Here is a 21,717-nt window from a genome sequence, read left to right as displayed (position 1 = left end):
TCAATGCTAAGGAAAGTTATAGAGAATTTGTTTTCTCATGAGTACATTTATAATAATAAAATAAAAGCAGTAAGAAAGCATGACTTGCTTAAAAATTAGATGATGTTTAATTGGTTTAAAGATATTCTTACTGGCAAATATAAAAATAACATTAAAACATATAATTACAGTTACTATGTATAGCCTTTCCTAAGTAATTTTCTACCTAGGAACATTTAGATTTAATAAGATTGGACACATAAAAAACCTGAAAATTAGGTTTCTGTTGATTGATTGATTGATTTTGGCATACTTGAAAACAATTGTCTGATAAACTTTACATTTTAATATGAAAATATGTACTAAAAGGGAAGCATGATATGTATGTAAAATGGAAAAAAAATTTAATGATGCTGAAGAGGTTATGATGCTGAAATTTAAAAATTTGAATGATGAAGATGTAATGCAATTTTTCAAAAGGTGCTTATAGTTACCCCTGAGAGAATATTCCCTGTCATTTCCTGTTATTAGTAATCAGCCCACTATAACAATTCCAATGTGCATAAGATAGTAAACATGTATATTTAATTAGTTAATCCACATAATATGCATTTATTTTAAGACCCTACTTATATCTTGGGATCTTCTGGGTTTTTTTAATTGAAGTGCAGTTGATTTACAATATTATATTCGTTTCAGGTGTATAGCATTGTGGTTCAATATTTTCTAGATTATACTCCATTTAAAATTATCACAAAATAATGGCTATGTTTCCCTGTGCTATACAATATATCCTTGTTGCTTATCCATTTTATATGTAACAGTTTATATTTCTTAATCCCATACCCCTTTCTTGCCCCTCCCTCCTTCCCTCTCCCCACTGGTATCCACTAGTTTGTTTTCTGTATCTGTAAGTCTGTTTTCTGTCTTCTTACATACATTCGTTTGTTTTATTTTTCGGATTCCATGTATAAGTGATGACCCAGTGTTTTGTCTTTCTCTCTCTATTTCATTAAGCATCTCTGTGGCCATCCAAGTATTTGCAAATGGCAGAATTTCATTCTTTATCCAGCTGAGTAATATTTTACTATATATTGCTATATAGAGATATGAATATAGATATAGACATACATATATCTTCTTTATCCAGTTGTCTGTTGATGGACACTTGGATTGCTTCCATATCTTGGCTACTGTAAATAGGGCTGCTGTGAACATTGGAGTGCATTTTTAATACTAAAACAGCTATCATCTTATTTTGTGTATAACTCCATAAAGATGGATTCCACACCTTGCATCTAAAAGTCAAGAAAATGCATTACCTATTTAAAAAGCTTGTTAGTTCCTCTAAATTCTAAACTTAAGTGAGTCTGTTCTGGTCTATCCTATCTTTTCTCACTTTTCCGTAAAATTCTGTGCGCCTTACTTTTCACAGTCCTGTTCTCAATTTGTTCACTTGCTGTTTGAAGACTTTTACATTATCCAAATACTACTTTGCATTTAAATTTAACGTTGAAATGGAGTTTATAGCAATTAACAGTTAATTATTACCAACTGTATCTTCATAAAAGAATTTACACGTTCGAAACTGAGTTAGATACTTTCTAAGCATCAGTTGATATCGTCTCAAAAATTGAAATTTCAAAAATTTGATTATTTTTCAATTACAGAACACTCTAATTTTTCAAAATACACTACAATCTCAAAATTTTCCTTGTAACATATAAAAATGATGCAAACTATTGACTCAAATTTACCTGAACCTAGAAAATAGTAAAATATGGCTAAACATTATATTTCTTTAGAAAAAATAAAATGACCTTGAAATAGGAATTTAAAAAAAATATTAGAAATAGAAATAAAATTGACCAAGAGACTGAGTAAGACAGCTGATGGCAGATGCATTAGGTAAAAGGGGCGGAGTCCGCCTGCAAGAGAGCTAATCCCTCTCAGGGCAAGAGTTGTCTCTGCTGTGTTCCCGAGTGATCCCCGTTAACAATCGGACTGACAGACGTGAGCAGCCGGTTCTAAGTGCTAACTGTCTCCCTCTTCCCAGGGCTCCACTTACCTCAGCCCTGCGATTCCCCCTCTGCCAGCCCTGCCCGCCTTCTCCAGGGTTCAATCAGGTATTTGGCACTGGGCCCTCAGTGATTTGGCATCGAGGGTATTTCCGTGCAATGCCGAGGAGTTAATTTAACCTCGATCACAGCTTATCATAATGTTTTGTTGTTGGCTTAGTTTATCCCTGTGGAAAGAGTTGTTGCTGATAACTCTATCCACAATCATCAGCAGATTATACTGAACGGAAAACGCATGTGAAGTAACACCAGCCATCTTCTGCAGTGTTTAACCAGGTTTAGTAAAAACTCAAAAAACGACTGTACAGTCTACCCTCATATTTGCTCTCAGCAATATCTGCAAACAAAATAGGGTTTCTTGATGTTATAGAGTGTTAATATGAAATGTTCCAGTCCATATTTTCTTTCTGTGTTTGGATATATTCTTTGCACTGGCACAATTCCCTCATAAGAATCTTATTTCAAAAAAAAAAAAATAGTATACCTCAAACTTCTGGTCTAAGGTAAAAAATAATATTTCAGATTTAAAATGTTTAGTGTGTTTCTTTTCCTTTCAGTTTTTCAAAAAAAAAAAAAAGTTTAAAGGAGGCTGGTTGAGGTATGTATTCACAATTTAATCCTAGTTAGTACATGTGCTGTGGAAGATCTTGCTTTCCAGAAAGAGCTAATAATTATCCTGACTTTTAGTGACCTTTCTCAAGACTCCAAAATCCGTTTGAGAAATATGATATGAGAGAGCTTTAAAATATGGTGATTGCATGAACCTCATGTATTTCAAAATGAAATAATACATTCATACTGAAAGGTGCACCCAAATTAGCAGCAATAGATCCATAATGTATCCATAATGCCAGGTAACTAAATTTTAGAGTGAGCATTAGGTTTCATTTTTATGTGTCCCAAGAAGTTTTTACACAGTTACTGAAAAAGACTGTTTTAATAATGAAATAAATTAATAATTTATTCCATCTGGGAAATAAAGAATATTAGAAATATTTAACAAATCAAACAGAAGTAATTACTGCTAACTCATGTATAGTAGTAAGTGTGTTGATTAATAGTGTCCTGTGTGTGTGTGTGTGTGTGTGTGTGTGTGTGTGTGTGTATACACATACCTAGAGGGTATATATGCTTTTGTGTATACATACACATGCTGCTTTAATTTTCCACATTCAACATTATTATGAGAAACTAAATATTATGGCTTATACAAACATTTCTTTATAATAAAAATAGATTTTATTTATTTCAGGGCTTAAAGTTGATTTAAATATTCTATAATCACATATGCCTCATATTTTACAAGACTCTGAATACATGATAATTTTAAGAATTAGACATTTTTAATGAAGATATAATCTTATTATTTACAGTGATGGACTGATTATTTAAAACTACATTGTTCTCCTAAGATTTTAAAAACTAAATGAAATATTATCAGTTCATCTGTGATTTTAGACAATAAAATATTTTTATTTAAGCCAAAAAGCAGAATTCAGGGCAGAGCTAATGCCTTCTGTAATGAGGGAATCTTAGTTCTAAGGGGACTTTTAAGCAACATTTAAGAAAAATTAAATTTTGATTAAAATATATTAAAGTTTTCACTATAATGACTAAAGAAGACAAATTCAGATTTGTAAAAACAAAAATGGGAAAATATGAACAGCTTATAAAACTATATAAATTTGATTTGTAAACATAGGAAACTGTTTTCACCTTGACTCCGAATAAATAAAGCAAACAATACTATTATGTCATAATTTTTCACTTACTAGTGTATCAAAAATTTGAAATGTGGTAAAGTGCTCTGTTGGTACAGGGACACAGACATGTATTAATATACACATACATGCATGTATACATAGTACAGAAGGTAAAAAAGGAAGAAGAGATTGTTATAAATACATGCAAATGGAATTATACAGTAAAAAAAAACCCATTTTGCAATTATCCTCGTAATAACCAACTCAAGCAAGAATCATGAATGGCTGCTGAAATTAAAGGCAATTGCTTATAGCATCTGCCCTCAGAACAAGCATTTATCATAAAAGGAATAAAACTACTTTAACAGTGGGGAAATTGAACAGTCAACACCTTCCTTAGCTAAGTGATCAGTTAATACCACTGACACAGAACCAAGCTGACATCAGGCCCCAATGAGATGCAGTGAAACAAACACAAGTTTATTCATACAATGATCTTGGTAAAAGTGCATAACCCAGGTCTAATCATAAGGAAACAAAGATGCAAACCTAAGTTGAGGAACATGCTTCAAAAATACTAACTATTCTTTTAAGTAACAGCAATGATAGAGACAAAAATGGCGGAGAACAGTTCACAACGAACAGAGGTAGGGAGATGGGGTAAATGGATATTTAATTTTTTTTAAAAAAAAGAATCACTATAAATGATGTTACTGAAGCAGTTGACAAAATTTGAATATAGCCTTTATGTTAGATAATGGTATTATTCAGTATATAGCTTCCTAATGTCAGTAATTGTACTTGGGTTATGTAAGACAGTTTTCCTGACACGCTGACAGGAAATAAGTAACTCTATGGTATAATTAAAACATGAACTTCAGTGAATTTATCATTCACCCACATTATGTCTCTTTTTTCAGAAAACAATAAATAATAAAAGCATGTTATTAGCTCAGTCCCCAAAATGCTATTTTGTACCATGCTGTAATAAATAATAGCAGAATAAATAATAGTAATACTATTCAGACCCTAGGCCAGCTCCGTCTTCATGTTTACACTGCAAAGAATACGTTGTAATCTTCATTTTCTAAATAAAGCTAAAGAATAAAAAAGGGTACATAAGTGAAAATTAAATCATCCGTTTCCAAAAAGAGCTCATAAACGTTTACTAGTTTGTGCAAGGTTTCCTATCCAAAAATGGTAAGGCTGGGATTGGGCCAAAGTAAGTGTAATTCCAAGGTTTTTAATGTAATGCACAAACCTTCCCAGCTAAATGAGCTCAGCTATGGACTTGAATGAAATTTAAGGGAAAAAAAAGTCTTACTTCCTCAGTTATCAATAAATTAGACAATGGACAAGCAAACATTTTGATTATGCCCTCAGTTATATGGCGGGTGGTTCAGAGAGTCGGAAGTCTAAGAATTTGTGGACTAGTTGGAAAATAAAGTAAGTGTACAAGGGACACTGGAGACAATTTGGACAAAGAGTAGAAAACTGACTACTTTTGTGTTCTTTCTCCTTTATTTAATGTTTAAGGATGTACCTTAAAGTTCCCCTAGTCCAGGATGCCAGGATTCTTTTATACATGTTATATTTTATATTGTGTAAAGACGTCATGCCAGTTTGAACGTAGTACTTAGCACATAGGTTTTATTACTTTCTTCCCACGAAGGAAGTGTCATAGTTGATGTAGTGTTTTCAGCCATCTTCATGAAGAAAAGCCAAACAGCCTTATATTCTGGAACAAAGTTGTGGGGATTGTGGAAGCAGCCCTTGTGACTGCACTGTCGTCTGGCTACATCGGCAGTGTAAATGCAGCCAGCATATCGGGTAGTGCTTCCTGCAGGGACCTTCTTCATGGCCGGAGGGGAGAGCTGCATCGCCCGAATGTAAAGTCAGTGAGATCCATGATTCAGAATGGGGTGAGCATGAGGAATTTGAGAAAGATGGGACTGGAAATATTGATTGAGCTTAAAGGCAAAAGACGGAGGCTATAAAGGTGAAAATGGACATCACGGAAGTTAGATTCATTGAAGAAACATTTAGGGCATGTTTGAGCAAATATAATTATATATCAGAGAACATTAGCAGGATGCGTTCCTAGAGTTCACAAGAGAATGCTTTATCTAGCGTTTATGTCTTCCACGTCCTTATTTGCAAATACTACCACCTTTTACAAATTCTTGTTGGACATTTCCTTGCATAAATATTTAATATTTGTATTAAGTGAAAATACATCCTTTCTTACTTTAGAATCATTATATAGGCATAACATCCAAAACGAGGAACTGCAAAAGAAATTGGTATAGTGCTCAAACCCACGGAAGTTTGACTCTGCTTATTTTTAAATAATTTCTTCTTTATTCTTGGCTGACTTTTACATGATAGGTGCTGACATGCACCTGCTAGATAACCTTCTGGTAATTTCTTACTTCCTAAGTGATGCTGTTAAGTGATCAAAGAAAAATCATCATTATCCAGCAGATTAGATGAAATACGATAGATTGATATGGACATCTGCAAAACAGAGATAATTTTCACCACATATAATGAAGCAGGAATTCATAGAAACAGAGCTCTACGTAAGCATAGTTGAAACTGCAAAGTTTAGACAGTAGCCTGATTTAACAGGATGATTCAATAGCCAGTTCAGTGTAAGGAAGACCATTGTCTGATCTTACCACCAACATATACTTGGGGTTCTCTTGATGAGGAACTCACAGATAAGAATAACTAGACAGAAAGAAAATCTTTCAAACTACGAATGTAAACATTCCCAGATGCACGTGCAGAAAGAATTTTTTTTAAAGGCTATTTGCATGGGGAACTGTTGCCAAGGAACCAACTGATACTTCCCTCAGGATAATGCCTGTTTTCCTGAGAACCAGATGCATTATTACTTTCAGAGAGTTCCTGAGCAATACTTCATTCTTTATGAAAATTACTTGGATGGACTTCCTTTAAAACAAAATTAGAGGGAATTAGAATTTTTAAATTAACTTTAAGCTCCTGATATTATTATTTGGTATTATTCCAGGGTGCCTTTAATTAAATTTAGACCATCCATGGTGGAGATTTGCCATTCTTTCTGAGTATCCAGCCTCTGAATCACATTTTCTGCTTTGAGAATTCCCCGCTTTACAAAGGCGGACCGTGCAAGAAGCCAGGTGCTTTCCCAGCCTGCAGCTGTGCAGTGCAGCGCATCCCCGTCAGGTGATGAGCTTTGTCCAGCACACGTTCTTAGTTCAGAATTTGAATTTCTGCAACGCAGCAGCTGCTTCTCCACATCTTGCATGGTGTCCACAGCCGCTTCAGGTTCCTGCGGGTGAAGTGACAGAAATCCTGGCAGCAGCCCACGTTGGTTGTGTGAGCGGCACCCTCTGCGGCACCTCCGCCCGAAGGTGATGCGAGGGCCGTTGCCACAGGACGGCCTCTGCAGAATAAAACAGATCCTTCTGTCTTTGGATACATGTCTGTGAACTGCTGTTCTCAGCTTTTCCAGATGTTCGGGAGCAACCAGTAAGGAACCAAGAACCCTGACTAGTCGTAAGACTTCACGCAGCTCACCTCTGATTCGTAACCGTAAAAGGACAGCCTAACGCCAGATGGAGGTGCGTCTGCCTGTAAAACTCAGCGCGGTGGATGTTGAGTGAAAAACCATGAGCCACTCCTCTTCACAGTCCTCCCTGTCGTCGCTGGAGCAAAGCCTTTTTTCTCTGTCCCACAAGACTTCGATTATTTTGTGCTCTTTCTGTTGCATCACCGTTCATCACGTTAGTTTTCCACTTACTCCTCATCAACCCAAAATTGAAAAAAGGATTTGGCTCAGAGAGTCCCCGTTCTGAACTCTGAGGTTGGGGCTTACCCGAATATGTCTGTTACGAACCAGTGGCATGTTATCCGCATAGCCGGAGGGGGCGTCACAGCAGGGACCCACTTCTTTAACCCACAGGAAGGAACTGTAACGCAGGAAGTAAAAATCTGGGTGATTACCGAAATGCAGGCAAAAATTTATTGAGATATTCAAGAAATGTGTATTATATATTCTTCTGCATCACCAGTTACTTCTGCATCAGTAGAACCATGTGACATTAGCATACTGCATAGAACAGTAGAATAGGAAAGTACGTGTTTTTACCGGAAGCAGCATGATACAGATTACTTTCAGTATTTTTTTTTTTAATTACAGTTTTCTTGATTACACCGTCACCATCTTCTGGAAGCTATTTATAATGACCTTACAGATTTGCTTTGCTCCACAAGTCGCCCATCCTTCAGCAAAACTAACTCTGAGAGGAGGACAGTAATTTGTAATTGAGAAAACAGCAAATGCTTGAGATTTAATGAAATGATAAATGTCTTGCATTTTGTATATATTTATGCTCTCAAGATCTAGGACCATATGTTTACTATTTTAAGAATAGAATAGTAATTGAAAATAGTGTTTACTGTTGTTACTATATATTGACATAATTGAAATTGTGTCAGTCATTAAATTGTGTTTGAAATGAGAGCAATTTCATTATATTTATGTTATTCTAGAAAGGACAACATAGCTTTAAAAAAGAGACAGTGTTTTACTTCTGTGATGGCAAAGTAACTTATTTCAGAAATAATGATAAGTTGGGGGGAAATATGAAAAATAACTTTTTGAAGACATGAAAGAGTGATGAAGGAAGTTAAGCAGGTCATACATCCTGGAAAGAAGAGGACCACTGTAGGTAAAACCTACATCTAATCGGCTGGTTCACCAAATGCATTCCCCAGATCTGGGCCCACAGAGCCAGAGCGCTCCCATGGAGAGCAGACATCTTATGTGCCAGAGGAGGTAGAGTTTGGGGCTGCCTTGGAGTTTGGTTACTGGGAGGGAAAATTCTGGAAAGGAGGCAGTCCATGGGTGGTAAAGCAAAATGAGATTAAAAATATCACCACAATCTTAGGTGACTGCAGAATGCACAGGAGCCAGCCAACCCCGCAGTACCAAAGGCCAAGGAACAAGTGACCGGTGGAGAGAGTCTGGAATACGCTCTGTTTCTCTCTGGTGTTTTCCAGCTCACCTGTTGCCGCAGTGGCTCACCCTTGGAGGTGGCTGCTGCTACACAAGGGTCAGATCTGAGCTCCCAAACCTAGTCACCAGGCTCTGTCTTCTGTGTCCTAGGCTTGTGTTTAAACTGTGGCTTCCACTCCTCCTTTGGCAGGTAACCTCAGGATATTCACGTCCTTTGTTCTCATTTACACTTCCTGTTTCCTTCCTCCCTTCCTCCCTCCCTTCCTCTCTTCCTTCCACCCTTCCGTCCTTCCTCCCTTCCTTCCTTCTTCTTTCTTTTGCCTCTAAGAATATTTTCTACTTTTCTCCCAGCTAAATCATCCATTTAAAAAGTTAAACACATTTTTACCTAGAAGTGTAGTTGCTCAGCATGAGAAAAGCTTCTCCGAGTGACCTGCCATGTTTTCTGAAAGAGAAGCTCGTTGTATAATTTTAGCAAAGTATTAAGAAGTGCATTTTTTTGGACTGGAGACCAAATTTATTCTGCCATATGATTCAATCAAAGGTTCCACGATTTGATAGTTAAAGGTTTTTATTTTCCTACCTCAGAGAAATACTCATCAAAGGATTTTCACTAAAGAAAATTGACTGATGGTGCTATTTATTTTAGAACGAAAGTTTTAACTTTTCATCAAATGTAAAGGAGCCTCAAGCAATCAGCCATCTTCATCTACCACTCAGACTTGATTTTCGGCGCTGTGGTGTTGCCAGGTGCAATTAAGTGGTGACTTTGCAAATCCATGATAAATGCTAAGGCTAACTGTTACGTTAGAGTAAGTCATCTCACTTGTTTCCCATTTGTTCATAAAAAGCTCCACAAGGATCAAAAATCAGTCACTGATTTTAGCAGACTGTACCATTTTTACAACACTGATATTTTCCACATTGCGGAAACCTGAAGTGAATGCCTGGAGGTGAGCTGTTGCCACAACTGGTGTAGAGACATCTGGTACCTTAGTCTGCAAGTGCTGTTGAAATGTGCTGTGCTTCTGGTAGTGGTCCTGTCTGCAGACATATTATTTTTAAAGTAATTTTAAATTATATCACGAGGAAGTGTGTTCATCATTGGTTTTACAGTCAGGTACTCTATATAAAACGTATCTTCATTAAAAATCTAATGTTTTCATAAACTTTGATGTAAAAATGTTATCCTTCGTTTAATAACCAATTACTTAAATTCACCTTGGGAGTATGTTAAAAAGCATTTTGACAATATTATGCATTCATGTTCAATTTAACCATATCTACAGTCCAAGGTTTCACCAGCTTTTCTTTTATTGTGCTTACATCGTCTGCCAACGTGCACTGATAGCTCACCTGGAAGGAAATAACAAACAAATATTCTTCTTTTATGCTTGTTGTATTAATGGTAGTTCTCTCTTTTTAGCCAGAAAAAAATGGATGCAAAATAAAATTTTCATGCTTTATAAAAAATTTTGATGTTCAGTAACATATTCCAATGGATTAAAAGGATTAAAATGAAATTGAGGGGCATACAATTAAAATTTTAAATGTCTGCTCTCTCTCATCCTCAACCATGTTCTCTTAAAAGTAACCACTTTTAAAATTTATAGTTCTAAACCTCTTGGTGGAATTTATATGCATATGTGTCCATACCTTAATTTCAGATGTTTGCTAACTTGAATAGTAACAAGGAATTTATTCACAGGAATTTACTCATGGAAACTATCTCCATTTCTTCGTTCCACTGCTCTCAAATGTTATGTGTTCTGATATTTTCATTTATATGATATATTTTAATATTATTTCTTAATCACTCAACGTTAGAAATTATGGGTCAGTATTTTAGTAAGCATGGCAGTGGAATGTATGTGCCTGTAGTTTCTTCTCCCTCTGCAACGGCTTCTTCACTTACCTGCTACTGTTACAATATTCTTTCAACAGCACTGAGCCTGTTATTTATAACTTTTAATACTCTGATCAGTAACTATACTTCAGCCGCCTCTGAGTTTCCTACTCCTATCCCATTCTAAAGGGGAAAGGAGCGAGTGGCGTTTACACTATTATGATGCTGTAAACATTATTTTATGCACAAACTATGACATTAAAACAGAAGAAAAGGGGGTTTAGCCAAAGTCAACTAAATCTTTTACTCTTAAGTGACTGATCCAGGGGCAAATTTTAAATGCATTCTGTCTTGCATTCTTCAAATTTTCAAAACTATACCAGTAATTTACTTTGATAACTGAAACATCGTTTGACGTCAGCTTTACTTTTCTGAATTTTCCAGTTGCCTTTCTGCTTTTTTTTTTGACTTAGCGATGTATTACATCATCTGACCAATAACAGTATCTGGTTTCTTTTTCATAACTTTCATTACACAAGTCTTTTTTTTCGCCTAGGGGTCCCATGAGCTGCTTTTTAAATTTCAATTGTTTGCATGCATGGTAACCTTCTACTCAGCTGTAACCCTGAGATTTATTTTTCTTCCACTCTGGGAAATCTGTGGGCTCTTAATTAACATCTAATATCGCTATTATTTTGCATTCCTTTACTGTTGAGGGAACACTTCCCTGAACATTTTTTAAGGGAAATTTGGAAAGAAAGTGAACTTCTGGCAGTTTATTTTGCCTGATTTGATTTGATCTGCAATCATGCATTCATAATCACGTGCCCTTCGAAACCTGAGCAGACAGATCGTTTTGCACCCAGGACTGTTACTGAGACGTTTGATTCTAATAGACTCCAACATGTTGTCAGTGCCCGGTCCTCAGTCTTTGGAAGCTTTCTCGTCTCTCTTGTTGTCATTACCGCTCACACTCGAGTTCTCAGTCATCTTTTCATGTGAATTTAAGATAGTCACCACTTTGTTTTGTAGTGGGTAAGTGAAATTTCAGGCTTCAAATAGTGTGTGGTAAAATGACAGTTTTGGTAAGCCAGTCTTTAATATTGCAGTGAATAGACTTGCTTAGTCTGTCTTTGCAACAGAAGCCCGAAAGTGCTAATAGATAGCTATATTTGACGAGTTACATCTTCAGGTTGTCAGACTTCAGGGTTTTTAGTACAAGTGGAATCAGAGTTCATTTTTATTTCAATACATATTTTTTGTAAGCATTTGAGTATGTTTTCTACCGAATGTCTTGGTGTAATTGGTTAATGCTTTCATATTTCTTGTCAAAAATTTTAGAGGTTATGTCAGGAACTAGTCCATGTCTGGCATAAACTTTATCATTATGTATCTACTTTACATTCTGAATTATCCTGTGCATTTTTACTAGCTTTAAGCTTATGCTACAAATTTATGCTTTTACGATGTTCATGGAACAAAATAAACAAAACAGAAATACTGAATTATCAAAATGAAGACATTGAATTCTGATTAATTAATTCGTGTCCACATGTGACAGAGCGTTTAAAGAGCAAAAAAATTCAAAACATTTTCTCTAAATATTTGAGTGTAATTTTTTTTCCATTAGTACCCGTATGTACTATTTATTGCCTGGTTTTCTGTATATGGATATAGTTCCAGCTACCCTTCTTTTGAGAAGCAGAGAAGCCTAGTGACGGGGTCCGTGACACAAAAGCAATCCAGCTACCATGCGCACCTTTTTCTTTTCTTTTTCTGTTGATTGAAGTCAAGCTGATTTACAATATTGTGTTAAATTTCTGGTCTACAGGATAGCAATTCAGTTATACATATATATTCTTTTTCTTTATAGGTTATTACAAGATAGTGAATAAAGCACCTCTTTCTGACCCTGAGAGCACAGAGCCGTTCCCCCGGGAAGTCTGTCACGGGAACAGCGGTATGTAGCATAGAAGCAACAATACCTTAGGGATGTTTCTTTCACTCTCCCTCGCCATGTGACAATGGCCTCTTGCCAAACGGTAATTCTGCAAATGCTCTTGTCTTAGGGGGTGGCAAAATTATGTGGTCTAAGCTGCTGGTACACTTACGGTGTGGGTTAATTTACGGTTAGCTATTAGAGCATTTAGAGATATGAGTGTGCTGCTTACCATTCAGAAATTTTTCCATAAATATTGTGTTCTCTCAACTGTGCCTTTCATAAATAGTGAGCAATAGCAGATTTGAGGTTTTATTCCCTGACAAGTAATTGGATTGCAACCATCCCATATCGATGACTCATGACAGAGTGGCACTCATTGACAGTCAGCTGACCTGGGCAAAAGAATGAAAATGACTTGTGAGAGCCAAGGCACCAGAGGGGGAAATATGCCGTGATTAAAAATTTCCCTCGCAGTGTCCAGAGACTGCCTAAGCAAATGCAAAAGGGGAGGTATAAATTTCTCCCAAAAACAACTGCAAAGGAAAGAAGTCTGGTTTCATGATTTTAATGATCATACCAAGGTCACAATGAGCATAAAACATTTGCCCCTGCACCGAACATATTTTATAATTTTTTTGCTGGCATGCTGCAGAGATAAACAGATACTTAAAACTAGAAAATTCCACACAAAAAAATATAAAGTTTATAGCTTCCTTAATGTATTAGAAAGTATGGCCACAGGGGGTGCAACATCCTTCATGACCGCGTTTGCCTGGAGCTGCGCACAGTATGTCGCGTTTAGACGGTAGGTGTTCTCTCACCGGCCCGTATAGATGTTTGCTTTCACGGCCCCTAATAAAAACATGGCTTAGCGAATACAAGCCAGGAAGACGTTGCAATGTTCTATTTGATGTATAACGTACATATAATAAGTTGCACGTATCATGACTCTACAGCTCAGGACTTTTTTGCATGGTGGACAAAGCCATGCGACCATATAAAACATTTTCAGCACCCCAGAAGCTACTCGAATGCTCATCACAGTGAACTTGCCTGCAAGCATAAATGATGTTCTGAACACTAACATCATGAAATAGTCGTATCTGTTTAAACGTAAATCCTGCCTCTCGATGGAGAAGTGAGGGTCAGACTAATACTGAGACGGCCATCGTTGAAAATTCTCCTCTGCAATATCTAGGTTGTCATGCGTGTCAATTCTGTATGTCAGCTTGGCTGGCTGGGAGTCATCCAGTTTCTGGCAAAACATTAGTCCTAGGGGCCTCTGTGAGGGTGTCTGTGGAAGGGATCAGCGTCTGGATCGCAGAGTGAGCGGAGAAGCTTGTCCTCACCGCTGCAGGTGGGCGCCGTGCAGTCCCCTGTGCCCACTTGGAGCACGAAGCGGGGGGAGGCGAGGCTCGCTCTCTGCTGGAGCTCAGACATCCATATGGGCCGCCTGGTTCTCAGGCCTTGGGTCTTACACTGGGACTCCTCCCATCAGCAGCCCCGGCCCCCAGGGCCTCAGACTCACCCGAATCACACTGCTGCTTTCCTGATCTCTTATGGATGGGGGAGCTGGGGTTTATCGGCCTCTGAGATCATGCATGCTGGCTTCTGTAGAAATCCCCCTTGTCCATGTCTGTGTCTGCATCTGTACTAGCGTCTGTTTCTGCCCCTGCCTCCACCTGTGTCTCTATATCCCAGTGGCTCTGTCTCTCTGGAGAACACTGGCTAATAGAGTTATCAGAGATTTTTTTTTTAATAATGAATGGAATGATTTCTAATTTTTTGAAAATTTTCTATCGGCTCCCTGGGAATGTGATCTTTCCGCACCCATCGAGTAAAACCTGACTTGCCAACTGAGGATAGATCACTTTCGGATAGAAATAAAAACCCAAGCTTCCAGTCTCCGACTTTAAGGCTTGTAGCAGGGCACGGTAACAGCAGGAGGCAGGTCACCAGGAGGGCTGTAACTTACCAAAGTGTCTGTATATCCCTGAGATGATTTATTTCCGCTGTGCCCAAATTTTCCCTGTTGTCTAAAAAAGTAGTTCCTCTTGTTGACAAGAGGAGCAGTAGGCAGGGCTGGTGAACCCGGGGTGAGCGCCTGTGAGTAGGCGCGGCCGTCACACGGCCAGGGGCACAGTTGTACGTCACGCTCGTGGGGCGGGTTTCAGTTAGACGCCTCTGTCTGCTGCGGCCAGCGGAATTACGTGTGTAGTGTTGGCACGTCTGCGTGTGTGTGTGTGTGTGAGTGGGTGTGTATGCAGCTTAACTTGAGGGATGTCACTCATTACTTTTCTTACCCCGGTCAGAACACTGAGAGAGAAATAGTCATTGCTTCAGTGAGGATGGTGTTTTCAGAAACCAAGGTCTGTATAACACACGTCCCTTCAAATCATCACAGCCCTTCTGGGTTAGGTGCCTTCCCCCTCCAGTTACCCTTCCATTTACCTTTTCTGTTACCTCCAGTTTGCTCCTGGTTCTGCAGCTTTTATGTGACCCTCTAAGCCCTCAGTAATGCTTTTCATTTGTCTCTCTGGGATCCTGATAGTGTTTGGGGTTTTTTGGTGGGTTTTTTTGTTTTTTTTGTTTTCAAAAATCAGCTGTCGCATGATCTAGGCTAACGTTAGAATAAAAATATTGATCTATTAGGTTTCCCTGTGACAGGTTTGACGCCAGTTTCCTGTTATGTTTTATTTCATTTAATTAAAACTGTTCTAAAATATAGATATTACTATCCAAATAGTAAAGATTAAGAACCCAATACCCAGGTCGGTGAAAATAGAGTGAGAGGCCAGTGAGAGGCATGAGAAAGGGTGACCTGAAAGAATAAAATGGGGGAGTGCCTGTCCTAAGGACAGTGCTGCTCCTCTAGCAGGACTGGAAACCTCCTGATGCACGAGACACTGGGACAGTTATATGGGAGAGTCTTACCCAGTAGACAACTACCTGTAGACTGACATGGCTTTAGTTTTATCTAAAAAATCATAAAACCAATATCCAAATCAAATAATTTCCAAGTAACATACCTACATCCCCCCCCCCCCAAAAAAGCTCAAATTTGTAGAAATATAAAACATCCAGGCCGCTGACCAGGTAGAATTTACAACGTCTGGCATCCCGCAAAAGATTTCCAGGCCTACAAGAAAGAAGGAGAGTAAGATGAAGAAAGAAGAGACAGGTCAATCAGTTGCACACAGCCAGCGTTGGCACGGACGCTGGCTTAACAGAGGGAGATGTCAGGCCAGTCATTAAGAGGATTTCCCTCTCTGGCTTCAGGTCCAACAAGCGAAGGCCTCGGAAGTCGTCCCACACATCCTTAGAAGAAGTAAAAGTCGAACAAACTAATTATCAGCGGTTTTTCTTGAAATGAAGAGAGAACTAAAGTCGCAAAACTCCCACCTAAAATTCTGGAAAATCAGGCAAATACAGAGAACACAGGCCAGGATACCCTTACCTTGGTCAGAAGCCACTGGAGCAAGAAACAGGCAGGAACACTTAAATGATCACTTTGACAAGTTCCTGTTGGTGCAGCAGGAAAGAAACTCTTGTGGTCCTAGGAGGCCTCTGCACTTCCATGGGTTTTATCTCCAGGGAAAGCATGCTTTCTCACCATGAAGGGCCACGAGGAAACCCCCGAGCGGCTCCGGCAGGAGGAGGGGGAAGTAACCATCTTTAAAGATGCCAGGAGTGTTGTCACAGACAAAAGCTTACGCCCCATGGAGAACACTGTACCCCAGCCTTGTCTTTCATGGTGAACAGGGTGTGTCCCCGCTCCAGTCCCCTTCGGCCTTCCTGACCCAGACTGGTGAAGGTCACCACCTGGGGACACAGGACTTCCAGAGACGAAGACCCACACAGAAGGTTCCAGAATGCTTTCCCTCCCCCACACCTCAGCGTCACCACCGCACACTTCCAGCACAGTAACCGTGGATTACAGACAGGAAGAGCACTGTGCCGATGGAAGCAGTCATCTGTGCAGAGGACCGAAGGGCATCCCACATGATGACAACATACAAGGTTTTTTTTCTTATTGTTTAAATTAACTCTTTATTTAAAAGTAACCGTGAGAGCGTGGCCAAGATGACAGAGCAGAAGGACCCTGAGCTCACCCCCTCTCACGAGCACACCAAACCCACAACTGTCTGCAGAACAGCCATCTGTGGAAAAGACTGGAACCTACCAGAAAAGGTCTTCTGAAACGGAAGACATGAAGAAGGAGCCACAGCAAGAGAGGCAGGAGGGGCCCCCTTGCAAGATGGTCAAATCCCATACACGCCAGCCGGCGGCCCCCAAAGGGGAGGAGGATTGCTTTGCAGAGGCTCTCCCCGAGGAGTGAGAGTTCTGAGCCACGTCAGGCTCCCAGCCCGGGGGTGCGGCACCAGGAGGACAAGCCTCCAGAGCATTCGGCTTTGAAGGCCAGCGAGGCTTTAGTTGCAAGGGCCCCGCTGGCCTGGGGGAAACAGAGACAGGACGTGTACAAAATCTCAGGGCACCCAGACACAGGGAAACAGCAGTAATTTGATAGGAACCTGGGCGGGGCCTGGGGAGTTTCCCGGAGGGGCAGGGGGCGGCTGGGGCTCACCCTGGGGACATACTGGGGAACATTCAGCAGAGCCAGCATGTTGATGTCGGCAGCTGACACCTCGGCTTACTAGCTCCAAGGCCTGGCCCCCCCAGCAGCCTGCAGCCTCAGCGCTGGGACTGCCTCAGGCCAAACAGCTAACCGGGCGGGGACACAGCCCACCCCGAAGCAGATGGGCTGCCTAAAGACTGAAGAGCCCACAGCCACATCTGGGCTCACCCCTAGCCATGGCCCAGCCCAGCAGAGGGCCAAGGCCCAGCTCCACCCACCCGTGGGCAGACCTCAGCCTCTTCCACCAGGGAGCCAGACCGAGCCTCTAGACCAGCCGCCAGGAGCAGACACCAGAAGCAAGAAAATTACGATCCTGCAAAGCAGGCCAGACGTCACCTTGGGACCACCTCTGCGACCGTAAAGGAGAGTGAAATCTTGCCACCTGCAACAACAGGGATGAACCCTGAATGCTTATGCTAAGTGAAATAGACAGAGAAGAGGCAAATGCCCTACTGATCCCATCCACGTGTTGAATCTAAAAACAAATGAAAAATAAAGCTTACAGATACAGAGAGCAGACTGACGGCTGGAAAAAGGAAGGTGGTTGGGGGTGGGCAAAACGGGTGAAGCACATTTCCAGATTTAATGTCACGTGTGGGGAGAAGTGCGTGCAGTGAGAAGCCAAAAGTAACTTTCTCTGTAACGTTTTACAACAGTGTTTGCTAATTTTATAAAAATCCAATGGGTCACATTCAACTAGTGCCAGCAGATTAACATAATTATTCTGAATTCCTCCTTACATAAAAAAGGGACCCTGTTTTATACGCATTTTGGTGCATGTGACAGACTTCATAGACTAAGAAAGAAGCCAACTGCTCAGTGCTTGTTCAGGGGATTTGTTACTGTTCTGGGACAATGGTCATTAAGTTCTGAACTGTACCCCTGAAATGCTTGCTGCCAGAACGTTTGCCTCCAGAGACAGTACCTCAGTTTTTTCTGCCTGTTGGTAATGACAGCAGTGACACTCGCCATAAAATGCGCAGGTCATTCTAAGGGGGGCAGTGAGTGGAGAGATATGAAGGAGGTTATTGAACATTGATACAAACAACAACCTCAAATATATGTCCAGAAAGAGCAGTTCTGTAAAGTTAGAGCTGTCGGTGTAAATGAATTGTTCAGCAGATGAAAAACAGTTGCATATGAAACATGAGCTAGCAAATAAATGTCACCAACACCTTTGGCAGTTTTAATAGGACTATCAATTTACATTTGGGACATAATAATATACCAAGTAAATAAAACCAGCGTGACCATATATTTGATGCACAATCCAGGAGAGAAAATTATCTCTTCTGTATAATTTATCTCTCTGGATATCGTATTTATCTTGGCATCATCCGAACGTATGTGGTATTTTATTCATCTGGGGTCTCGGAAGTGCTCCTAATGCATTTTGATTTGCAGACAGACATTGATGTTTGGCATTTTCATAACCAAGTCTCATTCGTCTTTGCTTTGCAAGGTGTATCATTCTACTTTAAGAACTGTCCCAAGCACATTTTCCCTGGGGTGGCAGAATGATAAAAAGCAAGTCAGAGCTGATGTGTTAGAAGAGTGACCTAAAATGTTTAATTACTAAAGTAAACTAAAAGTCGTAATTTGGTTTGGCCCAATTCTAAGAAAAATTTGTATGTATTAGCCCAGTTTCTTCTGTCATATATATATAAATCTTGCTTCTCCATAATTGTACCTCACTCTTTCCTATGAAGAGTCACACTTCAAATCCTGCCCTTAGAAAGTATGTGGTATCAGTCGTTTACAAAATGGGTATTTAATTAAATACGCCATTTTTTTCCTCAATGATATTACAATTTGGCTCCCATTAGAAATGAAAAACCCTATAATAAAAGAACGTGGAGAACTTGTGAAGACACAGAATATGGTGATACTTTACAAGGACAAATCTAATTGCCAGAGCTTTCCTGTTTCCTTTTGATTTCTACCCACAAGTCCTAGTTTCCTGTGTTAGAGCCATGTGTTCCTCAGAACAATTTTAGGTTATCTTCTATACAATATCAAACAGAAAAAAAAAAAAAAACCCTACCCTTACTAAGAGAAATAAGCTGACTTCTGTTGCACAGACAATTAGCTAAAGACCCCAAATGACAAAGAAATACAGAAGCGAAATTACAAAGGAAGGTGAGGGGTCATTACCAGTGCTTTCAACCTAACTTTGAGGGTCTACCCTGTAACTTCCCTTCGTATGTTTCTACCACCTTTTCTCTTTGCCTGTAACATGGGACACACAATAGGGGAAACATTTCCCTTCTACCATGGCCACTTTGGGCTTCCATGGTTCTTCCAATACTGATGTTTGAAATATTTCTGATCACTAATCAACTTCTGAGTCCCATTTTTCACACACACAGAAAACTGAGCCTTGCGAAGAAACTATGGATTTGCTGGGTTAGGATTTTGTTCTGTTTGGTGATTAATAGAGTCCCGCTGGGGCTAACTTCATGGATGAGATACGGGATTTCAGCAAAAGAGAAATCAGAGGGAGCAAAAACAAAGCATGTTCCTACCTGGGAGCCAACTCTCAGGCTTAACATCCGCCATTACGTACTTTTAGTTCAGTCTGTTAGTAAAGGAATAAATAAATAATAAACACTCTAGTAAAAGGAACGTGGGCTTTGTGGTCTTTGTCTCCCCGACTGAGAACGTGAGCTGTCCCGCACGGTCCACAGCAGAGTGGGAGTAACTCAGTCATCAGACCATAAACTTGATCTCTCAGCAGCCACGCTCGGGGAATGCAGTGCCTCCTGCATAGAGATTTCTTCAGATGAGCAATGGACCAAAGCAATTCACACAGAATGAATATAAATTTTCTTTCCCATTAGCATGCGCAGCTATTTTTCCCCACCACCCACACAAACCATGAATCTCAATAGATTTCGCACAATTGCCCATATGATATATTGTCCAGTTTTCTTACTCATGGGCGGTTTGTCTGAAGACCTACATAGTGATATTCATAGATTCCAGAACTGTGGATTTTAAATTTAAATGCACAAAGTTAGGAGACCAACCTTCTTCTCTGTCCTGAATACTGTATTTCTGTTGATAAAATATTTTCTATTTCTGTTGATACTATATGTTCCCTTTTGTCAGCTAAGTCAGCTTTGTTTGACTCACTGGTCTACTTTACTAAATCACCAGTACCCTCTGCCCATACTGTGTTGCGAGATGAACTCATTCCATGATTCAGTGGTTTGTTTGTCGGGCCTGAGAGCAGAAATGAATTTGTGCCCCCCCCAAAATCTCATGGTCGTATTAAGCCCTTTCCTATATATTACTGGGATTTTTAAAAAATGAACTATAGTCTAAACAAGTAGGAAATAAAAATAAGTAAAGTGTCAAATATGGAAATGAGCACAACTCAAAAGAGAACAGAGCCATCAATATAGGTAGTAACTGAGTTTTTTTTAGCAATAAAGAAAGGATACATGCTTCATTAAATGAATAGACTGGTTGATGACTCATTGGGAAAGAAATACAGCCGTAGCCTTAGCTCGAACTGTAGAAAGACGAACTGTGGAAACCACTAAGAAAATTTAAAAGCTCACTTTTATAATCGTACAGTGGTGAAGTCATTAACTCTTTAAACCTTTGTGACTTCTGACTCGTGAGTTACTGAGAGGACGTCTCAGTCTATCTGGCCCTCGTCTCCTCTGTGCAGTGAAGGGTGGACTGATGACCCACACGCCCCTCCAGCGCCACCGTCTGTCACCACCCCAGTGTGTGTGTGCGCTCCGCACCCAGCAGGTGACCCCAGGCACGGGAGCGCCCCCTAATGAGTGAACGCTTTGGTTTGTTCAGAAAACGGTATGAACTTCTCCCCAAAGATGATTGTGGTAAATACTGAATGTTTCGATTATGACAAATGTAGGTTCTTTGGAATACTAGCCAACTATACAGGCATTGTGTGGTGTTCTTGTAAATACCACAATGTATTAAAATATTTTTCTGTCAAAAATCATTGTGTAAAAGCTGTTTTTATGAAACTTGTGACAGTAAATGTTATCTTTATTTTCGAATTTAAAAAATAGAACCTGCAGTCCTTCAGCCCTGTCTACTAGCTGTAAGGTGTTAATGTTGGTCGGTTTCTCGCTTTAGACATCCTCCTGGCAGGAATCTGACGCCAGTCCTGGTTCTGTCCACTTCAAATGCAGGGAAATCAAGTCAGGTGTTTTTTTTTTTTTTTTTTTAATTGAAATACAGTCAGTTACAATGTGTCAGTTTCTGGTGTACAGCACAATGTCCCAGTCATGCATATACGTACATATATTCGTTTTCATATTCTTTATCATTAAAGGTTATTACAGGGTATAGAATGTAGTTCCCTGTGCTGTACAGAAGAAACTTGTTTTTTAAATCTATTTTTATATATAGTGGTTAACCTTTGCAAATCTCAAACTCCCAAATTTATCCCTTCTCACCCTCTTTCCCCCAGTAACCATAACATTGTGTACTATGTCTGCAAGTCTGTTTCTGTTGTGTAGATGAGTTCATTAGTGTCCTCTTT

Source organism: Camelus ferus, chromosome 11 (genome assembly GCF_009834535.1).
Source record: "Camelus ferus isolate YT-003-E chromosome 11, BCGSAC_Cfer_1.0, whole genome shotgun sequence".
Lineage (NCBI taxonomy): Eukaryota > Metazoa > Chordata > Mammalia > Artiodactyla > Camelidae > Camelus > Camelus ferus.
This window is presented reverse-complemented; position numbering follows the sequence as displayed.